This window comes from Lynx canadensis, chromosome A1, assembly GCF_007474595.2.
Source record: "Lynx canadensis isolate LIC74 chromosome A1, mLynCan4.pri.v2, whole genome shotgun sequence".
In the NCBI taxonomy this organism is placed as follows: Eukaryota; Metazoa; Chordata; class Mammalia; order Carnivora; family Felidae; genus Lynx; species Lynx canadensis.
Window position 1 is genome coordinate 22162885 of NC_044303.2, and position 23873 is coordinate 22186757.

The window sequence follows — 23873 nt, forward strand, 5'->3', positions numbered from 1 at the left end:
GCAGATGGCTACCTTCTTGCTGTAACCTCATGCGGCCAAGAGAAAGCTCTAGTCTCTTCTTATAAGTATACTAACCCATAAAGGACATAAACCTCAATAACTCCCAAAGGCCCACCTCCAAATATTATCACATTGAGGGTTAGGGCTTCAGTTTTCCATCCATAACAGTACTTAGATATAGTACTGTGCTTTCTCACTCAGTCACTACTAATTTAGAATTATAGATTCTAAATCTGTATTAAATTTTTTACTCAAATATTCTGCCAGTTTTTCTTCCTTAAACTCCCTATTCATATCAATTTATTCTACCTGAATTCTATTTTAAGGATGCTGCTGCTGGAATCTAAGGTGGCTAGCTCATAATAATGAGCTATACCCAGAGTTTGAAACTTCAGTTCTAGTTGTTTAAAAAGTATTTATGGGAAAATGCATAGCAGGATCATACTTGGATTACAGCCACAGCATGAGAGGTCCAAAGGAAAAGTATGTACATTTATTTTTTTTTTTAACGTTTATTTTTGAGACAGAGAGAGACAGAGCATGAACGGGGGAGGGTCAGAGAGAGGGAGACACAATCTGAAACAGGCTCCAGGCTCCGAGCAGTCAGCACAGAGCCCGACGCGGGGCTGGAACTCACGGACCGCGAGATCATGACCTGAGCCGAAGTCGGCAGCTTAACCGACTGAGCCACCCAGGCGCTCCGAAAAGTATGTACGTTTAGATTAAAATATCCAATGTGTTTTTCTGGTCTTTTGTCTAAATCAATGCAACTATAAATTATAGGACTGTAAGGCCATATCTGAAATCACAAAACTATTACATACTCCAAAGAGTTTATCATATTTAAATCCAGAATTTAGGAGTACTTGAAAATATACATATGAAAAAGCATTAAGTAAAAAATACTGCGGTAGCAACTGTATTAAGACAATGCAATTATGGTAATTTTTTCTCTATTGCCAAAATTTTTTATAATGTGGATATGGTTATACCACTTTCATCAAAATTTCAATTTAAAAATAAACAGTTAGCTTGTAAAGCCCTAGCCAACTACAATTATATTTGGCTTACTGACCATCATATGTCATTAATTTTGCTTGAGCTTGGACTTTATCCAAATTAATAATTCATCTTACAAACTGATATACTAACATGTATTTTTCCAAATTAGACCTCTATTTTATTTTTGTTAACTTTTGGATTTTTTTACTTTCCAAACTTGATTATATTATATTTTTAAAAAACACTTTAAATCACCTGTAGTGGAATTTCCTGAGATGAAAGTCATGGGACTCACTCTGCAAAATCATCCTATCATTTCTTATCAGAAGCCTACAACAAATATTTTCTAGATTTTATTTAACAATGAGATGTTATTATTTTATATTTTTCCCCAGACTAATTCTTTCAATTACACTGATGTTAACTATACTCCAGAAAAATGACTCTTAAATATAGGTTATTAATTACATGTATAATTTTGGTTCACTTAAATTTCCACATCTCAATGTGAACTTTTATCAAGACACAAAGGAAGTTGTATTTTTTTAATTATGAAAGAAATTTATATTCACATAGAAATAAGGAAAAAGGATAGTAGGAAAAGATAGCGCTATCAATAGTTTTAAATGACAGATATCAAATAGAAAAAAATAAGATAATTAAAAGAAATTTTTGTAACGTTTATTTTTGAGAGACAGAGAGACACAGAGCACAAGCAGGGGTGGGGCAGAGAGAGAGGAGACACAGAATCTGAAGCAGGCTCCAGGCTCCGAGCTGTCAGCACAGAGCCTGATGCGGGGCTAGAATTCACGAGCTGTGAGATCGTGACCTGAGTTGAAGTCAGACACTTAACCAACTGAGCCACCCAGATGCCCTCAAAATTCAACAATTCTTAACCATTCAAAAGACCTATGATTAATCCAGGCTTTAATTACTTTGTTATTATGAAATGACCCTCTTTATCCCTGTATGTAATAATAGTCTCTGTTCTGAAATATAACTTCTGATGTAATATAGTAACTCCAGCTTTCTTTTGGGGAGTGTTAACATGGTATATTTTTTCATCCTTTTGCTACTAACTTCTATGTACCTTTAAATTTAAAGTAAGTTTCCTGTAGATACTATATATTTGGGTCTAGATTTAAAAAAAAAAATCTAATCCAACGATCTCTGCCTTTTAATTATGGTATTATAGTATTTAGACCATTCATATGTAATATAATTATTGATATGGTTAGGTTTAAATATACATGTGTTCTTTATTTCTTTTTTCTTATTTATCTGCTTTATTTCCATTATTCTTATTATATCATTTGTCTTTGTTGGCTTACAGTCTATTATTTATTCTTTTTTACTCTACTGGTTGCTTTAGGGTTTGTAATATGTATCCTTAACCAAAGACTAACTTCAAGTAACATTATACTAATTCAGGTATAAGTATAAGAACCTTGTTAACAATACACCTGCAACGTCTCCCCTTCTGAGCTTTGTGCTATTGCTGTTATATATTTCCTCATGTTATAAACCCTATAATCATTATCACTTTTACATTAAAGTCAACAGTCTTTTAAAGATACCAAAATTTTATTTTTTTTTAATTTTTTTTTAACGTTTTTTTATTTATTTTTGAGACAGAGAGAGACAGAGCATGAATGGGGGAGGGGCAGAGAGAGAGGGAGACACAGAATCGGAAGCAGGCTCCAGGCTCTGAGCCATCGGCCCAGAGCCTGACGCGGGGCTCGAACTCACAGGCCGCGAGATCGTGACCTGAGCTGAAGTCGGACGCTTAACCGACTGAGCCACCCAGGCGCCCCATAAAGATACCAAAATTTTAAAACATCGTATATATTTACCCATTAATTACCATTTCCTGTGCTCTTCATTCCTTTCTATAGGTCCAGGTATCCTTATGGTTTAATTCTAATTAATTAATTAAATATTAATATTAATTAATAATAAATTCTTTCAGCTTTTCTATGTTTAAAAAGTATTTGCCTGTTTTTGAAAGATACTTTTGCTTGGTAAAGAGTTCTAGATGACAGTTTTTTCTTTCAATGTTTTAAAAATACTGCTCCACTATCTTCTAGCTTAAATTGCTTCTGATGAGTAATCTGCTTTTACCCTTATCTTTGTTCTGTTTTTCTTTGGCTGTTTTCAACTTTTTTTTTCTCTTTGTCACTTGTTTTAAGTGATTTGGTTATCATGTTCCTTGATACAATTTTGTTCATTTTCCTTATGTGGTGTTTCTTGGTTTACAGTTTTTATCATATTTGGAAAAATTTTGGCCCTTATTTCTTCAATTTTTCTTTCAGTTCATCTTTTAAATAATTCTTTTATGTCTCATTTTGGATAATTTTTATTGGTAGGTCTTCATCTTTTCTTTGGTAATGTATAGCATCCCATTAATCCAATCTCATGTGCTTATCTTGACACTACAATTTTAGTCTAGAAGATCCCTCCATTTAACATGTTCAATTTTACTTCCACCTTATCCAGCATACCAAATACAGTTATAACTGTTTTAATGTTCTTGACTACTAATTCACCATGATATCTTTCTGGGGTCAGTTTTTGTAAGTTTATTTATTTATTTTGAGAGAGACAGAGAGTGAGTGAGAGAGGGAGAATCCCAAGCAGGCTCAATGTGCTCAGTGCACAGAGTCCAACTCAGGGCTCAAACTCATTAAACTGTGAGATAATGACTTGAGCCAAAATCAAGAGTTGGACATTTAACCAACTGAGCCATGCAGGTGCCCCGGGGTCAGTTTTAAGTCCGTAATTTTTCTCGCGTATTATCTGCTTCTTCACAGCCTTAGTAGTTTTGATTAAATGTCAGACATTGTAAAGTTTATCTTATTGGCTACTGGATATTTTTGCATTCCTGTAAATATCCTTGAGCTTTGCTCTGAGATGTTGTTAAGTGACTTGGGTCATGCTTTAGGCAACAACAGAATTGTGTTCTTGTGCTAGATGGGTAAAAAGAACATTTCTTAATTTTTTCCCACTACTGAGGTAACAAGATACTCCAGAGCATTCTACCAAATACCCTGTGAATTACCAGGCTTTCTACTCTGGCTGATGCAAAGAAGTACTATTTCTGGCCCTGTGTGAGTCTGGATGCTGTTCTATAGAATCCTTTTAGATGGGTCTTTCTCTAACCTGGAGTAGCTTCCTTACACATATGCATTTACCAGTACTAAGTGCTCAAGGGGGATCCTCTCCAGATCTTTGAGGTCCTTCCTTATTCTATGTAGCTCTTTCCTCTCTGGTACTCTTTCCTGCATAATCTAGTCTCCTTTGACTGCAAGTTCCATTAATTCAGATTGCCCTGTGCCATGCCCCAGAAACTTTCTCTAGGTAGTAATAAGGGTATCAATAATAGGGCTTGCCTTGTTTTCCCTCTTTCATGGCCTGATATCTCACATCTCGAGTAATACTGTTTCATCATTTTTTTTTTTTAAGTTGTTTCAGGCAGAAGAGTAAATTCATTCCCTTTCAGTTCTTTTTGACAGGGAACCAAATTCCCTACTCTTAATTTTTAAAATACCCAATAGACAATAGAAAGGTGAATGAATTTATCACAGGTAAAAACCAAATGACTATGCTTTAAGAGCACGATTTTTTAAAAGTATGGTCCAGGCTTCACCAATGGCAATGTGCTCTTGATATGTCCTGAACTAAAAGAAAAATCAATGTTCTTTCCACAGATATTTTGGGCAAATGACCACAATTCTTTAGCTTTTATTTCTGTGTAAGACTAAGTGTTACTAGCAGCCTGCAGAGTGAGCTCGTATTTGCTATTAAAACATGTTATTTACAAAGTAAAATTAGTACATTTCAAAAGATTACTTGGGCCTCTAATTCAGGGTTCTACTAAGACATTTAGCTGCCATGCAACACAGTAAGGATTCCCACAATTTGAAGGAAGATAATTTTCATTATCTGTTTATCTATCATCAGTGCTCTCTTCAATTGTACTGGTTTTGTGATATTTTCAATCGGTCATGGTTTTCAAGTTCAATAACTTTTATTTATAAATTACTACATGTTTACCTTTATCATTCCCATATTCAACTTAGTTTTTGGAGAACGCTGATTAACCCAATAATGTACAATGATGCATATATACATTAACCATATTTTTGGCTTATTACTTTAACCTTGTTGCGTAAGTAGATGTATTTATAGACCTTCCAATTTGGCTCATATGGTAGCATTTCATCAGCAATCTGCTGTTTATGAACTTATGTTACTTAAATAAATTACAACATATTTTCATGCTAAGTGCAATAATGTATTTTTACACATAGGGCAGTGTTTACAGGGCATAATTCTGTAATAGGTTGAACCATATAAAATCATTTTTTAAGGTAACCACCTGAAAAAATTGTCATTTTTAAGGTAAAAAATATGAAAATAACAATTTTATATGGCTTAACCTAATAGAGCAAATACACATTTTACATATAAAATATATATTTCATTTCCTTTTAAGGTAAGTGACAATTTATACAGATTGTCAGCAACAAATTTACCATAACTTATCTTATTCTCTAATTCCTTGTCTACTGGAAAGGTGGAAGTTGAAGAATGGGTGGGCCTCCGTCTTTTATCCCACGTAAGTGAACAGAGGTTTAAAAAAAGAGGGAAAGGTTGAAAGTCACGGCCATTACTCTCCATTGCCAGATAAACTAAACGCAACTTAATTAAAAAAATTTTTTTTAACCTTTATTTACCACTGAGAGACAGAGAGAGACAGACCGTGAGCAGGGGAGGGGCAGAGAGAGAGGGAAACACAGAATCCGAAGTAGGCTCCAGGCTCCGAGCTTGTCAGCACAGAGCCTGATGTGGGGCTCGAGCTCACCAACTGAGAGATCATGACCTGAGTCAAAGTCGGACATTTAACCGACTGAGCCACCCAGAGCCCCTAAACACAATTTAATTAAGCACTCAAGAGATAAAGCCCCAGTTCCTCCACTACAAAATCACACCTTAATACTAACATGAAAATCTGGTTAAAATGGACTTCAAAGGCACTTTTGATGAAAAAGACATCAAGAAGAAACATCTATTCAGGAAACTATGGGAACTGAGAGCAGGAGTTGCTTCCAAGAAATCAACCCTATCCATTAAAGGACAGATAGTATACACATAAATAAGATTTTTTTAAAGCGCCATCTTCTTAAATTCCATTTTATAGTTCTAGCTGTCGATGCTTTCAGAGCACTTGAGTTACCTTTAGAGCCCGAGGTAATTACATCTGCCACAATTCTATTTTCATCTACAAATATTTTATTACCCTTTTAAAATATACCCACTTATAAATTATATTCACTTTGCTTTTTTAGAATTTCAAATTCTTGGTTACATCTATCAGAATGACTTTGAAGACTAAACCAGTATCAGAATATTTTCTGACCAAAATTAACACCTTGGCATCTAGGTTCACAATAGAAGGGTTTGCATTCCCCTGCAAAAGCTACTGTATTACTATAACTTCACCATATTTAACATGTTTCCTTCTAAACAGAGAATTTTATAAGACATCATAAGAAAATCAACAACATTTTTGCATTTCCCCTAAGAAAGATTTGTCTGTAGAACCCAGTATTTTAATATTGTTCTTTTTGTTTAAGTACGTATTTATTTACTTAGAGCTGGGGGGCAGGGAAAGACGAAGAGAGAGAATGCCAAGCAGGCTATATGCCGTTAGCACAGAGCCCAACGCAGGGCTCAATTTCATGAACTGTGAGATCATGACCTGAGCTGAAGTTGTCAGATGCTTAACCAACTGAGCCACCAGGCACCCCTTAATATTGCCCTTTCTGAGGTAACCACAGTCTTTGTTTATAAATCGACTATTATGCTTGAGTTAAATATTATTGTCCCTAAACATGCTCATCCTTCCTCACATTATTTTTTAAAAATTTTCCTTGTCCTTAGTCTACCTTTAGCTCAAACTGATGACATCAATCCTAGAATTTACCACCAACTTTCCTAAAATATTAGGTTTTAATATTGAAAGGGGGGGGTGAATAAAAATACCCAGGCAAATGAGACTTGAAAACTATATTCAATATTAAATTTTGTATTTGAAAAAAAAAAAAAAACCTCTAGCTTTTACAATAGAAATTCAGAAAGTAAAGTACCTGCATTGTTTGGCAGGTATGGTAATAAAAGTTGAGAATCACTTGTCTACAATTCTGACTTCTTTAACCTACTATAACAGAGCTTCTGACCCAATATTATACTAAAAGTGCTGTTTTAAAAAGCACCAATGACTTTAGACACCAGCTGGGAAGCTTGTGAGTGAAAGGAGGTGTTATTAAAAGTTATACAGAAAAAAAAGCGATGTCCAACAAGAAGGTATGGCTGTAACAAGGACTAATCATAATTGCCAAATCCAAACCCTCTTATGTTTTGTTATTTTTGTTATATCACAAAAGTTGTACATTTTATACTTAAAAACATATATATATATACATACATATATACATACATATATACATACATATATATATATATATATATATATATATATATAGTCATCATTTTTAATTCTTCCTTCTGTCCCCAAATCCAGCTCCCAAATTTGCAGCTACCCACTGTGGAAGGTACCCTCTCAAATTTGTTCTCTACACTTACTTACATGTATATATAAAGTTTTCTAGTTGTTACGTAAATGAAATGACATGTACTGGTCAGTGTCTTTCTTTTTCATATGAAATATCTTACTATTTTCTTAAAGAAGTACATTTGTATTTATTTAATTCTTTTTCATGGCTGCCTAATATTCTACTGCAAGGGCATACTATAACTTTTCTAATGCTGAATAATGGAATTGCTTCCATTTTTCTCCATATGTTTTTCCCTCTGCAAGAAATAAACATGTAAATTCTATATGAAACTATGGCAGCATTTCTTTAACCTATATATATAGAAATAAAACTTATATTCAGAAGCATGCACTTTTAAAATGGATATTGCTAAACTATTCTCCTAAAAAAGATGAAGCTATTTACACTTTGTTCAATAGTTTACAAATGTCTACTTTCCAATTTTACTTTGTAATAAAATAAGCAAAAACTGGACAACCCTAATATTACTAAGATGTTTCTGATGTTTTCATTTAAATTTTTCAGACTACTGGTATAGTTGAATAACTCTTCCAAACTTTATAAGCTATCTATATTTTTACTTCTATGAATTTCCAACTTATCTTCTTTTTTGTTTTCTACCAGGCTGGTTTTCGTTCATGCTGATTTGAAAGCATACCTTGAATACTCTGAATATTAATTTTGTCTATTACACGTGAATTATTTTGACAATTCAGTTGCTTGCTTTTTTTAATGGTATCTGAGTTTGACGTCTCACTTGACAAGGCCTACTCTACTCTAAAATGTTTTTATTTTTATTTTTTTAAAAATTTTTTAATGTTTGACAGAGATAGAGCATGACGGGGAGGGGCAGAGAGAGAGGGAGACACAGAATCTGAAGCAGGCTCCAGGCTCTGAGCTGTCAGCACGGAGCCCGATGTGGGGCTCGAACTCATGGACCTTGAGATCATGACCTGAGCTGAAGTCGGACACTTAACCAACTGAGCCACCCAGGTGGCCCTCCAAAATGTTTTTAAAAATTCACTTCTAAAACTTTCGCCATTTTATTTACTTATATTTAGTCTATTTAGATTTTAGTTTTGATAGTGGCATGAAGTGGGTCCTAATTATCTTTACCTCAACTGGACAGCCAATTGTCCCACACCATTTATAGAACAGCTCTTCCATTACTCATTTATCACACAATAAATTCTTACGTATCCATGGAGCTCCTCCTGAATTCTAAATTCTGTTCCTATCATCAACATGCTCATTGCTACTCCAAATTCTTATTTTTTTAAATTGTGATTTTATGGTATATTTTCATCTTTGGTAGGAATGTTCCCCTTTGTTATGTTTTTTTTTTTTTTTTGAAATTTACTTGGCCATTCTTATGTATTTCACCTTCTTAAAACTTGAAACATCAGTTTGTCAACTTCCATTTTAAAATCCAATTATCATCTAATTAGAATTACACTAACTCATTGATTCATTTGGTGAGAACTGCCATTTTTACAATATTGAGTTATCATATTCAGGAATACAGTATGTTCTCCATTAAGATCTTCTTGGTAGTTTTCTTTATATAGCTGCTGCATATTTTAAAAGGTACTTGAGAATTTTATAATTTTGACTTCTACTTTTTTATTGTTTTTCATAGTTGGCTACTGCTGGTGTATAATAAGAAAGGTAATGAATTGGGGCACCTAGGTGGCTCAGCTGGTTGAGTATCTGACTCTTGATTTTGGCTGAGGTCATGGTCTCATGGCTCATGGGATCTAGCCCTGTGTTGGGCTCTGCACTCACAGCATGGAGCCGGCTTGGGATTCTCTCTCTCCTTTTCTCTCTCTGCCCCTCCCCTGCTCATGCTCTTTCTGTCAAAATAATCTTTTAAAAAAAAAAAAAAAGGCTAATGAATCTGCTAAGTTATAGCCAGCTGGTTTACTAAAATCTCTTTGTGACTCAAATCACGTTGTGCGGACTATCCTGTATTTTTTTTTTTCCTGTATTTTTGAAGTAGGCAGTATCAACTGCAAATACTAACAGTGATATATCTCACCTTACTCCCTCGCCCCACCCAGCATACCCCTTATTTAGATGTTAATTATTTTTCTTGTTTCTTACTGCATTGGCTGAGACTTTAGGGCAAGTGTTATGTTCCTATCTTTTTATGGAAGTGCTTCTAATATTTCACTGACATTTAATACAGGCTTCTGACAGAGACCCTATACTAGGCTATTTCTTATTAATTGTTATCAGAGACAACTGAATTTTAGAAAAGGATATTTCTAATACCAAAGAGATAATCATATAGTTTTATCCTGTAATTAATACAGTGAATTACATCAACATGTTTTCCAATACTGAATCGATATTATACTCCTGGGATTCAACATATCAGAACTGATATGATTTAATGATTAAAAGCCCAGGCTCTAGAATCGGGTGCCTGGGTTCAAATCGCAAATCTTTCACTAACTAGTATAATCTTAGGCATGCTGTTTAACTTCACTCTGCTTCAGTTTCATTTTTAAAACAGTGATGATAGTAATTACCTCAGAGGGTTGTTTTAAGGATTTAAGTCAACTGATACAGGTAATGCTATTTGGAACAGTAGCCAGAACACAGAGAGTATTTAATACATATTAACTGATTATCTACTGTCTTATATTTGTCAGGTATAGGGTATATAGCATCGCAGGAGTCAGCAAACTAAGGCCTGTGGGCCAAATCTGGCCCCATGCCTGTTTCTGTAAAGTTTTATTGGAACATAGTCATACCCAATGTTTGTAGCTCATCTATGGCTATTTTTATGCTCCTACAACACAGTTAAGTAGTTGTAATAGTCCATACAGCCACACATCTTAAAATATTTACTATCTGCTCCTTTATAGAAAAAAAAAATTGCCAACTTCAGCAGTACTGTTCAAACTCAATAAGTTCATAGTCTAATAGTTGAGACAAGCAAATATATATATGTATACGCTACAGTATGATATGTACACAATCATGATACAGTGGATAATATGGAAACATGGCAGTTCAGTACTCAATGACAGGAGAGATTCACACAAGTGAAAAAAGGCAAGACAAGAGGTATTTTATTTACTCTTATTTTTCAATGTGCATTTGTTTCTATGTCTTTATCTCTTATCCTAGTTTGTGAATTAGTAGAGGGATGGGAGTGTGACATTTATCTTTGTGATATCCATACTGTAAATATCTAGGACATTTAGGGGCGCCTGGGTGGCTCAGTCGGTTAAGCGTCCGACTTCAGCTCAGGTCACGATCTCACGTTCCGTGAGTTCGAGCCCCGCATTGGGCTCTGGGCTGATGGCCCATAGCCTGGAGCCTGCTTCCGGTTCTGTGTCTCCCTCTCTCTCTGCCCCTCCCCTGTTCATGCTCTGTCTCTCTCTGTCTCAAAATAAATAAACATTAAAAAAAAAATATCTAGGACATTTAAAGAATTAACAAATGATAGATGAAAAATGGTGAAAATAAGAATAGGCTATGTAGGTGACAATGATTAGAAATGTCTGTCAAAGTTCTAGATATAAATATCCTATGGCAAGCAGTTTCCTTGCCATGTTAAATGGGCTCTCTCTTCTAATTGTTGTAACAGCCAATTCTAAAAGATAGATTACCCTTCTTTAAAGTGAAAAAAACTAAGGTCCGTAGGGGTAATGTAACATGTTCGTGTTTATATACAGCAAATAAGGGAAGAAGCCAACAAATAACCCTCTATCTGCCTAATTTAAAACATAAGCTCTTTCTACTACAAAGTTGGGAAAAAATATAGTCACAGGATATCAACAGAATAAATTGTGGCATGATTTCAATTTCTAAAAGTATTGATTTGAATAAACTCATGTTTTTGAAATATTAGTCTGGAAGCAGCCTGAAAGATGAATTAGAGGGACAACTGCCCATACTCTACCACACACATTAGGCCAGTTTTAGCAAGGTTAAAGTAATACATTAAAAAAATAAAATTGCTAGCATACAGTGGCATTTGAGAACAGTGATGAACTTAATATCTGAAGTATCAGAAATAGCTGGTCCTAACACAGAAGAAACAAAAACATAGTTCATAAACTATTACCAACATATAAGAAAAACAAGTATACAGTGCAAATGAAAATATTACATGGAAAAAATCCAGTCCTAAGAACAAAATGGTAAATTGAGAATGCCTGTCTTAAGCAAATAAAAAAAAATTTAGAAATTGCAAACATAATCAAATCACATGTTATAAATGTTTCATTTTAAAAATTTAAGGAAATCTGGGGCACCTGGATGGATTAGTCGGTTAAGCATCTAACTTGGGCTCAGGTCACGAAATCGCAGTTCGTGAGTTTAAGCCCCGTATTGGGCTCTGTGCTGACAGCTGAGAGCCTGGAGCCTGCTTCGGATTCTGTGCCTCCCTCTCTCTGTTCCTCCCCTGCTTGCACTCTGTCTCTCTCTCAAAAATAAATAAAGATTAAAAAAAAATTTAAGGAAATCTTAAGAAAATCTTGATTTTGAAGTAAATGAAATGACTATTCCTTCAAGCTAGATCTCAAAAGTAGTTGCTGTACATAACATCTATTTCTGAAAAAGAAAGTATATAATTACTTTTTTTAAAAAGTCTTAACTGTGCTTTAAAATGTACTTAAACATCTGTTTAGAACCTCCAAAGTAGATTTTTTTTTCTCTCACAGGGAAGTGGATAATAAAGAAATCACTAAATTTTCTACGATATTCTGTACAAATACATATTGAAATGTGGATTCTAAAGAAGGAAAATAAAAAATACCTGTCAGATATTTGTGGTAAGATGCTGATTAACACAATCTAACTTATCAAATTTGGATAACTTTTTTTTTTTTAACGTTTATTTATTTTTGAGAGACAGAGAGAGAGAGAGAGAGAGAGCGAGTGAGAGAGAGCGCAAGCAGGGGAGGGGCAGAGAAAGAAGGAGACACAGAACTTGAAGTAGTCTCCAGACTCTGAGCTGTCCACAGAGAGCCAGACCCGGGGCTCGAACTCACAAACCATGAGATTATGACCTGAGCTGAAGATGGATATTCAACCAAGCCACCCAAAAACCCCAAACTTGAATAACTTTTATATCAAGGTTTATTTCAAAGTACATATCTGTAAGTGATGAATCACTGAATTCTACTTCTGAAACCAACACTGCATTGTACATTAACTAAACAGAATTTACACTTACCTTAGCCAAAAGGCCAAGAAGTGATTAACTAAATAGAATTTAAACAAAAATTAGAAAAGAAAAAAAAAAAAGTACCCATCAAACTTTTTATTTCTAACAGCCAGCACATAAGAGATCTCAAGAAGTGAGGGAGAAAAAGAGATATTAAAGTCAATCAGAAGTAACAGTTTCATCTGTAAAATAAAAGTACTAACACATATCTGGTATGTCTGTATAGAATTTAAAAAATAACCAAATATAGGGCCTAAACTCCAATGAGAATTCAACAAATGGATCTTATTACTATAGATACAGGAATAGTCTTCCACTTGAAAAAAAAAAACCATAAGGAATTCACTTTTGCATATTTTTATCCCACTCTGGAAAAGAATAGCTGAAGTTGCTTGGAATATAAGATCAGTATTCTCTTGTAAAAAGAACAGAGGCATTGGATATGGACTGCACTGCAAGATTAATAAGAATAGAAAGAAAGAAAGCTTTTATATGCGTTCTCTTTGCTAAGAAAGCAGTTAAAACAATTGAATAAATGAAATGCTTACTCCAATATAGTATTAATGTAAACACTTATTTGGTACTTTGTTTTCACGGCGTCCAACATCTTTTTGGGTGCTCATAATATTTCTGTGGGGAAAACAGGATAGATAGCATTCTCAATTTTAAGGATTAGGAATTTAAGATTGAAAAAAATTAATCTGACATCATATGGCTAATAAGGGTGAAGGTGGAACTAAGATGCATGGTACTTAATCTAAAAAACAAAATAACTAGAATGATCAAGCTGTTTTCAAGTACTGGCAAAAGGGAGGTGGGAGAGTGAAATGTTAATTTCTCTTTAAAGCAAAATTTAAAAAGTCCAATTTTTACTAGGTAACAATTCATGGAGGCTTAAATTTAGTTCAAAAGGTTCATACTGCCTTAAAATGTAAGACAGTATATACATATAAAGTATGGAAAATGCTAGTATAAATAAATTACAAAAATCAACTTAAGTTCTGAAGTTTTGTTTGTTGATTTTAATGTTTTTAAGAGGGGAAAAAAAAGAAACAACACTGATTTTACCCAGACAGTTCTCCATCTTCTACATCTTTCCTCTTTCCAGCACCTAATATTATCCTTCATATACAGAACATGTTTACTAATACCCACAAATCAAAAAATGCTTTATGCTATATTCTTGTTCTCCTGATGACACAAAATGATGTCATTACTCTTGATGACAGAGTAACCCTAGCCAATTGATTCATGTGACCATAACCTGGGGCACCACTATTCACCTGGTAATGGTATATGAAACACAATGTGCTGAAGGAAACAACTGACTTAGAAATACACATCTATAAATTTAGAAACTTCAAAGAGCTAGTTCACGTGAATGAATTTTCAAAGTAACTGATATTTGTCCTCTAAATCACCGTATCTTTTTAAAAATGTTGTTAATGCTTGTTTATCTTTGGGGGGGGGGGTGTGCAGAGAGAGAGACACACACAGAATCTGAAGCAGGCTCCAGGCTCTGAGCTGTCAGCACAGAGGCCCATTGCGGGGTATGAACTCACGAACTGTGAGATCATGACCTGAGCTGAAGTCAGACGCTTAACCAACTGAGCCACCCAGGGGCCCCCACCATAACTTATCTTTAAGTAATCTTAATGGAAATATTTTAGAAGGGATTTCTAGGTCTTTCTTCTTTACTTTAATCTGCACATGATGCAACCTTTTCTTGATGACTCAAGCTCATCAATGGAAATATCATTAGACTGTTCTGAAACACAGTGACTCTTGGAGTTATGAGAGATGTCTGTTTATCTCTTCACTAATTCGCCCTAGACTACTTTTAAAGACAAAGTTTGCTGCCACCAGTTCCCTGTTATCACTTACAGGCCACCAGTACCCTAGCCAAAGTTTATAAAATGCCAGTTGTAGTTTAAAATATGCAAAACCAAAACAGGCTGTTGATATATACTTAACCTTTACATAAATTTTATTTTTTTTAATGTTTATTTATTAATTTTGAGAGAGAGAGAGGGAAAGACAGAGACAGAGGGACAGAGAAGGAGGGAGGGATAGAGCAGGGGAGAGGCAGAGGGAGAGAATCCCAAGCAGGCTCCATGCAGCCAGCATAGAGCCCAACACAGGGCTTGATGTCATGAATAGTGTGATCATGACCTGAGCCAAAATCAAGAGTCAGACGTTTAATGGACTGAGGCACCCAGTCACCCCAACCTTTACATGAATTTTAAATCAAGCCATGATGGACCTATTTTCACTGCTGGAAGGTCTGGCTCAAAGATTTTTCTTCTTTCACTTCACTTCACTTCTTTCACTAGGTTCTAACACCTAGTCTAGGCTGTTGCTAGGAGTCTGACCACAAAATAATAATTACAATAATATTTATTTCTACATATTTTCTTTATTTTTACTATAACATAGGGAACAAATATAAATAATAGTCATAACAAAACACACCAATCATGTAGACAAACAATATAAAACACCTGACATATATGCTATAAGGACAATTACCTAGCCCAATTATTAGCAAGAGTCAGCAAACTAGGTCCACTGGCCGAATCCAGCCCATAGCTGGCTTATTTTTGTTTGTCCCCTGAGTTAAGAATGATTCTTATATTTATAAAAAATTATTTAAAAAATAAAAGATACTCACTAGAGACGATAAGTAAACTGCAAAGCCTAAAATATTTACCATCTGGCATTCTATAGTAAAAGTTTGCCGATTCCTGTTCTGAGCTGTAATAAACAAACACATATAAGACATATATGTAAGGCTATCCCTTACACATAAAACAACCTATTAATGTATCTAAGCAGACATATAGTTCTTCCAGTGATGAGCTCATAATGATACAGCCAAACTATCTTGTCCAGTCCTGCCTGTTCCTTTTGACCATGCCCTGGGGCTTAGCCAAAATTTGTATGCAACCTTCTTTCTTTCTTCCTCTTAATACTTATCCTTAGATGCTCTCAGACTGGTCTCCTTGCTACCACTTCCAGCTCTGCATGTCAATTCTTTTGCTAAGTCCTTCCCCAGCTTCAAGTCTGACTTCTTCCAAATGTCTTCCATGATCATTCTAGCCCTCAGTAGCCTCACTTTTCTTGCCACACAACTTAATAATGACATCTCAGATTTTTGCTAATGATTTTCTGTGTGTTAGTCTAGTATCTACAACTATTTTCTAAACAACTTGAAGGAAAGATATCACACTGCTTTAGTATCCCCACTTTAATAATAGCTCATCAATCTCTTAGCACATGTCACCTCCCAAGTGTACCTCTCTGTCTTGGAAAAAAATAACCTGAGGACTGGTAATGGGTGATAAGTGATTGGAAATATCAAAGGAGGACACCCACAAAGTAACTGGATGCAAGACCATAAGCTACACTGCCAACTTGGAAAGTGTATGTGAAGACAAAACTATAATAGTAGAAGAATAGAGAGATAAGGATCAAGAGATAACAAGACTACTGAATACTTTGAAATAAAAGGAGATCAAAATATTATAAAAATTAGGGGCGCCTGGGTGGCTCATTTGGTTAAGCAACTGACTCTTAATTTTGGCTCAGGTCATGATCTTGCAGTTCCTGGGATCAAGCCCCACGTCAGGCTCTGGGCTGACAGCATGGAGGCTGCTTGGGATTCTCTCTCTCTGGCCATCCCACACCCACACTCTCTCTCAAAATAAGTAGATAAACTTAAAAATACATATATATTAAAAAAGTATAAAAGCTTACAATACATTTTAAAAAACAAAATTTGCCTTTGAACACTATTGGCCATTAATGTCCTTTTAACAAGCAGCTCTCGACATTGATATCCATAGAGCCATTTTTCTTTTCTTTTTTTTTTTACAATGTGATAATTGAAGCACTACAAGATTCAATGGGATAGACATGCACTGTATTCTAAATCTTTAGATTTTCAATATTCTAAATTTATCTGAAGTGTGCTAGAGATTGCTAGGAAAAAAACCATTTATCTTTTGATTACCTGCCAAATAAAATTGGAAATCATGTGCATATCCCTACATCACTCTCAAAGATACCATCCAAACTCATTTTCACAGAAAAATACACCAAGGATATTAAAACAATTTTTATATTACTTCATCAAACTGTATTATAAAAATATAGGCAAAATATAAGGTGCACAAGCCTTGCATGTATGAACATAAAAAAACCCCACAAATGTTTTAAAACAAGGATAAATATTACCAATGAGTTTAAACTAAAACTACTGCATATTATAAATTAAGTGCTTTTCACCTAAGTAAAGCTACAAAAGACAATGAGAATATTAAGCCTCTATCCCTTCTTTTTGTACTGGGTTTAACAGTCTCTCAGTCCTTACCTATGCCTGGTTGGTCAAAGACAGTTTTTCGTAATTAGTAATAAAATATGCTTAATATTACACTGTAGAAATTTTACAACTAAAAGGTAATTGTTAAATACATGGTAAAATGAATCAGCTCTCAATTACTCACATGACGAAGGAAAGTGATGACACAGATGACACCATATAATAATCCTAGCACCAGTTTTTTCAAATGCAGATCATTAATTTGGGAGAAGCAAATTGCCCTTATAATTATGTTTGACTGAGACCAGTGTTAATCAGAAGTTTATTTTCCCTAAACATTCAATGATTCTGAGGATTCAAAAGGAGAAACAAAGGAAAAAGGGAGTTAATTCAGAAGCATACAGGTGGCTAAAGGCAACCTGCCTGGGATAAAAAAATTTCTCCGTCAACCTACATGAGAAAACAGAGATGATCTATGAATGAAAAGAGAAAAAAAAAGTAAAATTAACATGACAGGGCTAAATTTTTTTAATATAACATTATTTACAAAAATTTTAATGAGATTTTTTTTCCCTGTTAAGTCATCCTTTCTTCCTACTAACAGGTGTTATTAGTGATGGCAAGAATTATCAGTGGGCCAAAAAGCTGAAAGCAAAATTTAGGTTCTATGTTATAAAAGATGTGTTAAAAATCCTTTTTATCACTGTTTTCTGTTAAGAGCACCATCTATCTCAATAGGCACTTTATCTCATTACTTTAGCTAAATCAATTCAACCAAGAAAAGACCAAAAAGGCAGAGGGGGACTCATTTCTCTGAATATTTTTAGGTGGTTTAAACAAAACTTACACGATGGCAAGAATTACAGATTTAGGAAATACACAAAAACTAAATATTTATCCAAACACAGGATCATAGCCCCAAAACTCAATTAGTTGCTGCCTAGCATATGGCTCCAACTCCTGAGTAGCATATGTTTAGCACTGGTGCTGGTAATAGCAAGGTGGTAAAATATTATAGTAACAGTTCAACTTTAGCTGTTTCAGTCTTATAATACAGAAAAACACACCTTTGGTTTCAAGACCAAAGACTAAAAATACAGATACAGTTAAGAAACAAATAATTACGTTGCTCTGTTTTAAAAGTCCATACTGAACACAGATATGAAGATTATACCGTAAAAAAAAAAAAACCTTGTCGGCTTATTATTCTTAGTTAGAAGATGCTCAGACACAAAGGTGTCCAAAGAAACTTAAATAAAATTTCACAAAAGAAAATCTCTAATTCATGATTCCTAACACCTCAGCAACCATTACACACCCCCTCCCTCCAAAATATCTCAAGGCTTTTAACGCTGTTTAATAAAAGAACGAGTAACGACCACGTTAATTAAAAGAGCCACCGTTCTGCTCCAGATTGTATGACAACATTATTTGTCCATTTTCCTTTACCTAACGCATGGCGTCCTTCCCCGCTCGTGTCAAAAGTTCAAAGATCCAGGTTGTTAAACAGGGCGAGGACTGCAGCCTCGAGTCAACCTCCTGACCGAACAGGTGGTTAACTCAGCCGGGTAGAGGAACCGCCAGGTACTACCGGCACCAGCCAAACAGGATCAAACACACAAGGGCGGGTTTTCGAGGTTTTAACCCCAAGATGAACGGGGGAAACTCTCTTCAGAAAAGCGTTCAAGTTCGGCGGCTGCCCGGTGGCCGAAGCCCAAGGCGCGGCGGCCGCTGGGCGATCTCGTCCCCTGGGCTCCGCACTCGACCCCCGAGCCTCCGGGAGCGGCGCTGCTCACCGCCGGCCGGGGGGCGGAGGGAAGGCCGCCCGCGCCCCCGCACCGCCTCCTCTGGCTAGTGGCGGGGCCGCAGTCGCGCCCCCGCAAGCGCCTCTGGGCAAGACTCGGGCCCGGCAGGTGCCCGACGAGTTGACGGGTCCTGTCCACCCCCTGCCCCCGACACACACCCTCTACTACCCTCTGCCCGTAGCGCGCCCAGAGGACGGGAAGGGCCGGGCCCCTCGACGGGCCCGAGTCCCGCTCGGCGCCCCGGCTCCTCAGACCCAGCCTAACGGTTTCCGTGGCGCCTGCTCCGGGGCGGGACGGGAGTGGGACGGCTCGGTCTCCCCCGCCTTCCCCGAAGGGAGCGCCCGTGCTCTCACCTCCGAGTCACGCCGCTCTGAGGCGGAGGAAGGCGGCTACCCTGGCGCCTCTTCTTCGGGTTCCTGATCGTTCTCGCTCTACCTCAGCGGCAGAGTCAGCTCTCGGGGCCGCTGCGGCCGCGGGCGCACTGACTGTTGGGGTGGTTTTCCGGCAGTGACGGCGCCGCCTCAGCCCCGCTCTTCGCTCCCTCTCCGCGTAGCTCCCGCTTTCTGTTTCACCCGAGGGACCACGAACGCCGCCGCCGCCATGCTTACTACGGAGCTAGGAGGAGGAGCCCGGAGTCGGCGCGCCCAGTGCGGCTGCGCGAGCCTCGCCGACGGCGCCCCCGGCCCGGACCCCGCGTCCCCGCCCCGCGCCCGCGCCTGCTGCCCCGCGGGTCTTTCCCGGGAGCGCGAGTCGCCCGCTGAGCCACTGGCGCTGGGCATCGAGCGCCAGCTCACCGCGCCCGGGGCGACCACCGCTCTCCCCAGGGATGCAGACTGTCCTGAGGCCTGGCTGCGCCAGGTTCAACATAGCATCTTCCGCGGCCAGCCTGCGAACCACATTAGGGAAATACGGAGTTAATTGACATTCCTAGGGCCACTCACGCAATTCTCAGTCCAAATTGTAAAAAGCTCCCCCTGATACTCGCCGGGTCAGCCTCTTTCCGAAAGCACAAGAACTTAACGCTGGCAGGTGCTTTTAAAGACACTCCCCCCGAAGGAATAGGAAGCCACGTGAAGTGGGTTGGATGTTTTCCATCCTAAACCCTTAGAGTCCGGGATCTCTACCGCAAGCAAAAATACTTAGATATTTACCTCAGTTGAAAACGTGGGGGTTAGTTTCTTGGTCGGTCCCCCCAGTCAAATCGCTTGGAAACCCATTACCTTAATGTGTACAACAGCACGAAGACTTACAAGCAGTAAATAACGGAGCAGAGATTCTTCAAATCCCCAATCCAGCGATTGGGGGCGCTGCAATAATTCCTGAGGGCTGGCCAGGGCTGCTTACTTTTGCAGATTCCACTGAAGGAGTTGGGAAGGAGAGTAGTCCTTGGGACGGAGAGTCCAACCCCAGTAACTGTTCCTTTAAAAACAGTGATGAATGTAACCAGGCTTCCTGTTCTGGCTCTATTTCACTCAATTAATTGCGCTGTCTTTAAATATAGCAGTATTTTTACTTTAAACCTTTTACAGAAATCCTTTTAAAAAGTACTTACTGCCTACATTCTTAAAGAATACAATGGCTAATGAAATCCTTTGCCGATGATTGACCATCAAATGCGATGCCTTGGCCTTATGCTAAAGTCTCAGGGGATTGCTGAGGCATAGGATCCCTACTCTGGTGATCTCTTTTTTTCTCTTTGGAATGTTCTCATCACCTTTTCTAATAATCTGTCACTGCTTCCCATCTCCTCATCTGTCTATCCACTCTGAGCCTTCCTCTCATCCTTTCTACTTACTGTTTATTTTTTACTGTTTTTTTTCTTGATGGTGTTTCTCTATGGCTCCAGTTGATGACTGATCAGATGTTTATATCCACAGCCCGCTAATGAGAGAAACCCTTTCTTCCCATCAGTAAATAGGACACTGACTCTGTATCAAGTGGTATCTTGAGATATTTTTATTGCTGTTCACTATCAAAAGTTCTTTCCCTTGGAGAGGTGTTTCCTTAACAAGAGTTTTGGCCCTCTTCCAGACAAAATTGCTGGAAAGCTGGTCTCTGAATAACTGAAGCATAACTGTATATTGTTTTAAAATATGAGGATTTATCAGAATGTGGGCGAGTTGGGTGGCTTCTCCATATTACTACCGCAGCTCTGTTCGGTCTGAGACTAAGCTAGTGGTTTCCAAACCTAACTCCAAGCTAGTAATTTCCAAAGCTTCCTACTTAGGAACTTTTTAAAAAGCCAAATGGTATTTAAAAAAAAAAAAAACAACACTATATTTTTAAAAAGTCTGGGCATACCTACATGTATAGGCACAACAAGGAAGAACAGCTATTTCGAAGGAGACTAACACATAATTCCAGAATATCCTTGAAGCAGATGTAGAGATTATACTCAACAATATGCAGTACTGTAAGGTTGAGTCAAGTGAGGACTGGGGAATTTATGTCCTGTGGAGAGAATGAATCATACACATAAATAACCCTAACACAGGCACCAGTATGAATTCTCTGGGAATCCAGAAAAGGACAAGAATTTACATCAACTTTGAACAAGTCACTTCTCAGTGCTTCATTTTTCTTATCAATAAAATAAGGGTCATTTTCAATCATCTTTCTTAAAATCTCAACAATAGTCAACACTTTGACCAATTATTTCTTTGAATATTACTTCTTCCTTTGGCCCTGTACTCTTGGTTTTTTTCCTACACTTCTTATTATTGTTTCTCTAATTCCTTTGCAGATTTCTTCTCCTCTCCTGAGCTATTAAATATAGGAATGCTTCACAATTCAGCTCAGGTTCTTTTTTGTTTTTATTATAATCTCTTGGCCTAAACATCATCACCCACATCAATGGCTTTAGTTTCCTATATACTGATAATTTCCACATATATGTCTCTAGTCCAGACCCTTCCCCTAAATTCCAAATCTGATACCAACTGTTTTATTGACATGTTCACTTAATGTTTCAAAGCTACAAAGTTTAGTCCAACTGAGTTCACAAACTCTTCTTGTTTTCCTTTCTCCTCATCTCCAGTTGTTCAAATCAAACATGTAGTAGTCATCCCTGGTCTCTCCCTCATTTTCTATATTCATTGTAGCACCAAGTCCCGACAATTTTATCTTCCAAATTGGTCCACTTTTTACCATTTGCCACCAATCCACTCTGGTCTCACTGCATACAGTCTAAGCTCTTCCGTTCATTGTCCACTTTGCAGCCAAAATGATCTTTCTAAAAGCAAATAAGACTATGTCATTTCCACATAAAACCCTTAAACAGCTTCTTATTGCTTTAAGACTAGAATTCTTAAGGTGGCCTACCAGACTGTGTGAGGTCTTGCCTTTTCCAGTCCCATCTCCTACCAGTCTCCCCTTGCTTCCTGTATGGGAGAATTCTTGACCTCCTTTTAGTTTCTCAGATATGCTGTGATCCCCAAAGCCACAGGCTCTCTGCACATTCTTGTCTTCTCCCTTATAACCATCTTATCTCTTACTCATCTGAGTGAAGAAAAACATTTCTGACTTACCAGACAAGTTCAAGACCCCTTGTTGATGTCAGCTCCCCTACCACAGATGTACCTTTCTCCCTATGACTTACCACAGCTTGCAACATTTTCGTATGTGTTAATACTAGGCATGTTTTCATTGCTCCCTTCATGAGAAAGACAGTGCCTAGTTTTGCTTCCACAGTGCCTGGCATGAAGTAGGCACCCCATAAATATTACTTGAATGGTTGAATTTATTCTGGGAGGTCCCTTCTAGGAATCTAGAATGTTATGAATTATACAATTAAGAAGGAGATTACTGAGCACTTTTGGGAGTGCAATCTTCTGTATGATTAGTGGGAAGAGATACAAGAATACGTTGGGAGACAATTCTCCATGGAACTGTCATATATATTTCTGTATGTCTTGTGAACAGAGGTGCTAGCAGCTTTTGTTCTAATCAGTCTTTTCCAGAATATTTGTATGACATCCTTGGAAGATAGAAATAGTGTCTCCCACTGGAATAGAGGGCACAGTTTTTACTATCCACTATGATACTGTCTCCTTCTGTGGCGAAGGGTGAGCAGTTTTGTTTGCAACCCATTATAAAAGACTGGAGGGTTCTAAGCTTGGTGTTCCTCAGATGTAATGCAAACCCACTGCATATGTAGCATTAGCTGGGCCACACCATGTTGCCCCTAGGTGAGACTTGGCTGACAAGGGACATGCCAGGAACATGAAGCTGGTTCTGTGTCATGTGTAATACAGTCCTTTGACCCAGAGGGCTCAGGTCTTCTGCTAGCATCCAAGAAACTGTAGCAGGTTGAATTATTAGCTTGCAAGGAACATAAAATCTCAGACCCTTCACAACATTTGACAAGATACAGTGGGTTGAAGACAAAGAAGGAGCTAAAGCAGCTAAAGAGCAAGTGGAAATTTGTCTTTCAAGAAGTTTGGGGGAAAAAGTTTGGTGGGGAAGGGAGATAGGGCAGCAGATCGAGTTGGAAGGGTTATGCTGACTGAATTCTCTGAGCAACGTTGGGTGTCCTAGCTCTGGAAAGAGCTACAGAAAACACTATCTCCATTGCTCTTCTCTTGAGATGGGGAATTGGTACAAGTCTGATAGAGGAGAGGGAGGTGAAAGCAATTGATCTGGAGGTAGACCAGTTAAAGCACCCAGAAGCTTTTGTTTGTCTCTGAGGAGGAGTGTGGTATACTGTGGAGGAGGAGAGACTTTGGAGTCAGGTAAATCTAGGCTTGAATCTCAGCTGTACTACTGACTGGTTGATTAATCTTGGGAACACATTATCCTCTGAACCTCATGTCCTCATCTGTAAACTAAAGATAAAATGTCTACTTTGCAGGATTAAATGGCATAATGCATGAAAATGCCTCATACATGTCTGATGCCCAATAAACAAATTATAGCTAGGTGATTGGTTGTCCTGGCTAATTGTG

At 37.5% G+C, this 23873-nt stretch overlaps 1 protein-coding gene across 4 annotated transcripts in view; it reads right to left on the minus strand.

The window, feature by feature from the left end:
• Positions 1–19890, minus strand: part of FNDC3A (fibronectin type III domain containing 3A) — a 145192-nt gene extending 125302 nt beyond the window's left edge. For 2 of the 4 annotated variants that reach the window (XM_030310444.1, XM_030310482.1), the window contains exon 1: positions 19284–19532. The gene's annotated coding sequence lies outside the window, so the exon portion shown is untranslated. Of the gene's footprint in view, positions 1–18574; positions 18720–19283; positions 19533–19871 lie in introns of those variants that run through there. The other 2 variants (XM_030310462.1, XM_030310453.1) reach the window with 2 other exon arrangements.
• Positions 19891–23873: the final 3983 nt, after the last annotated feature.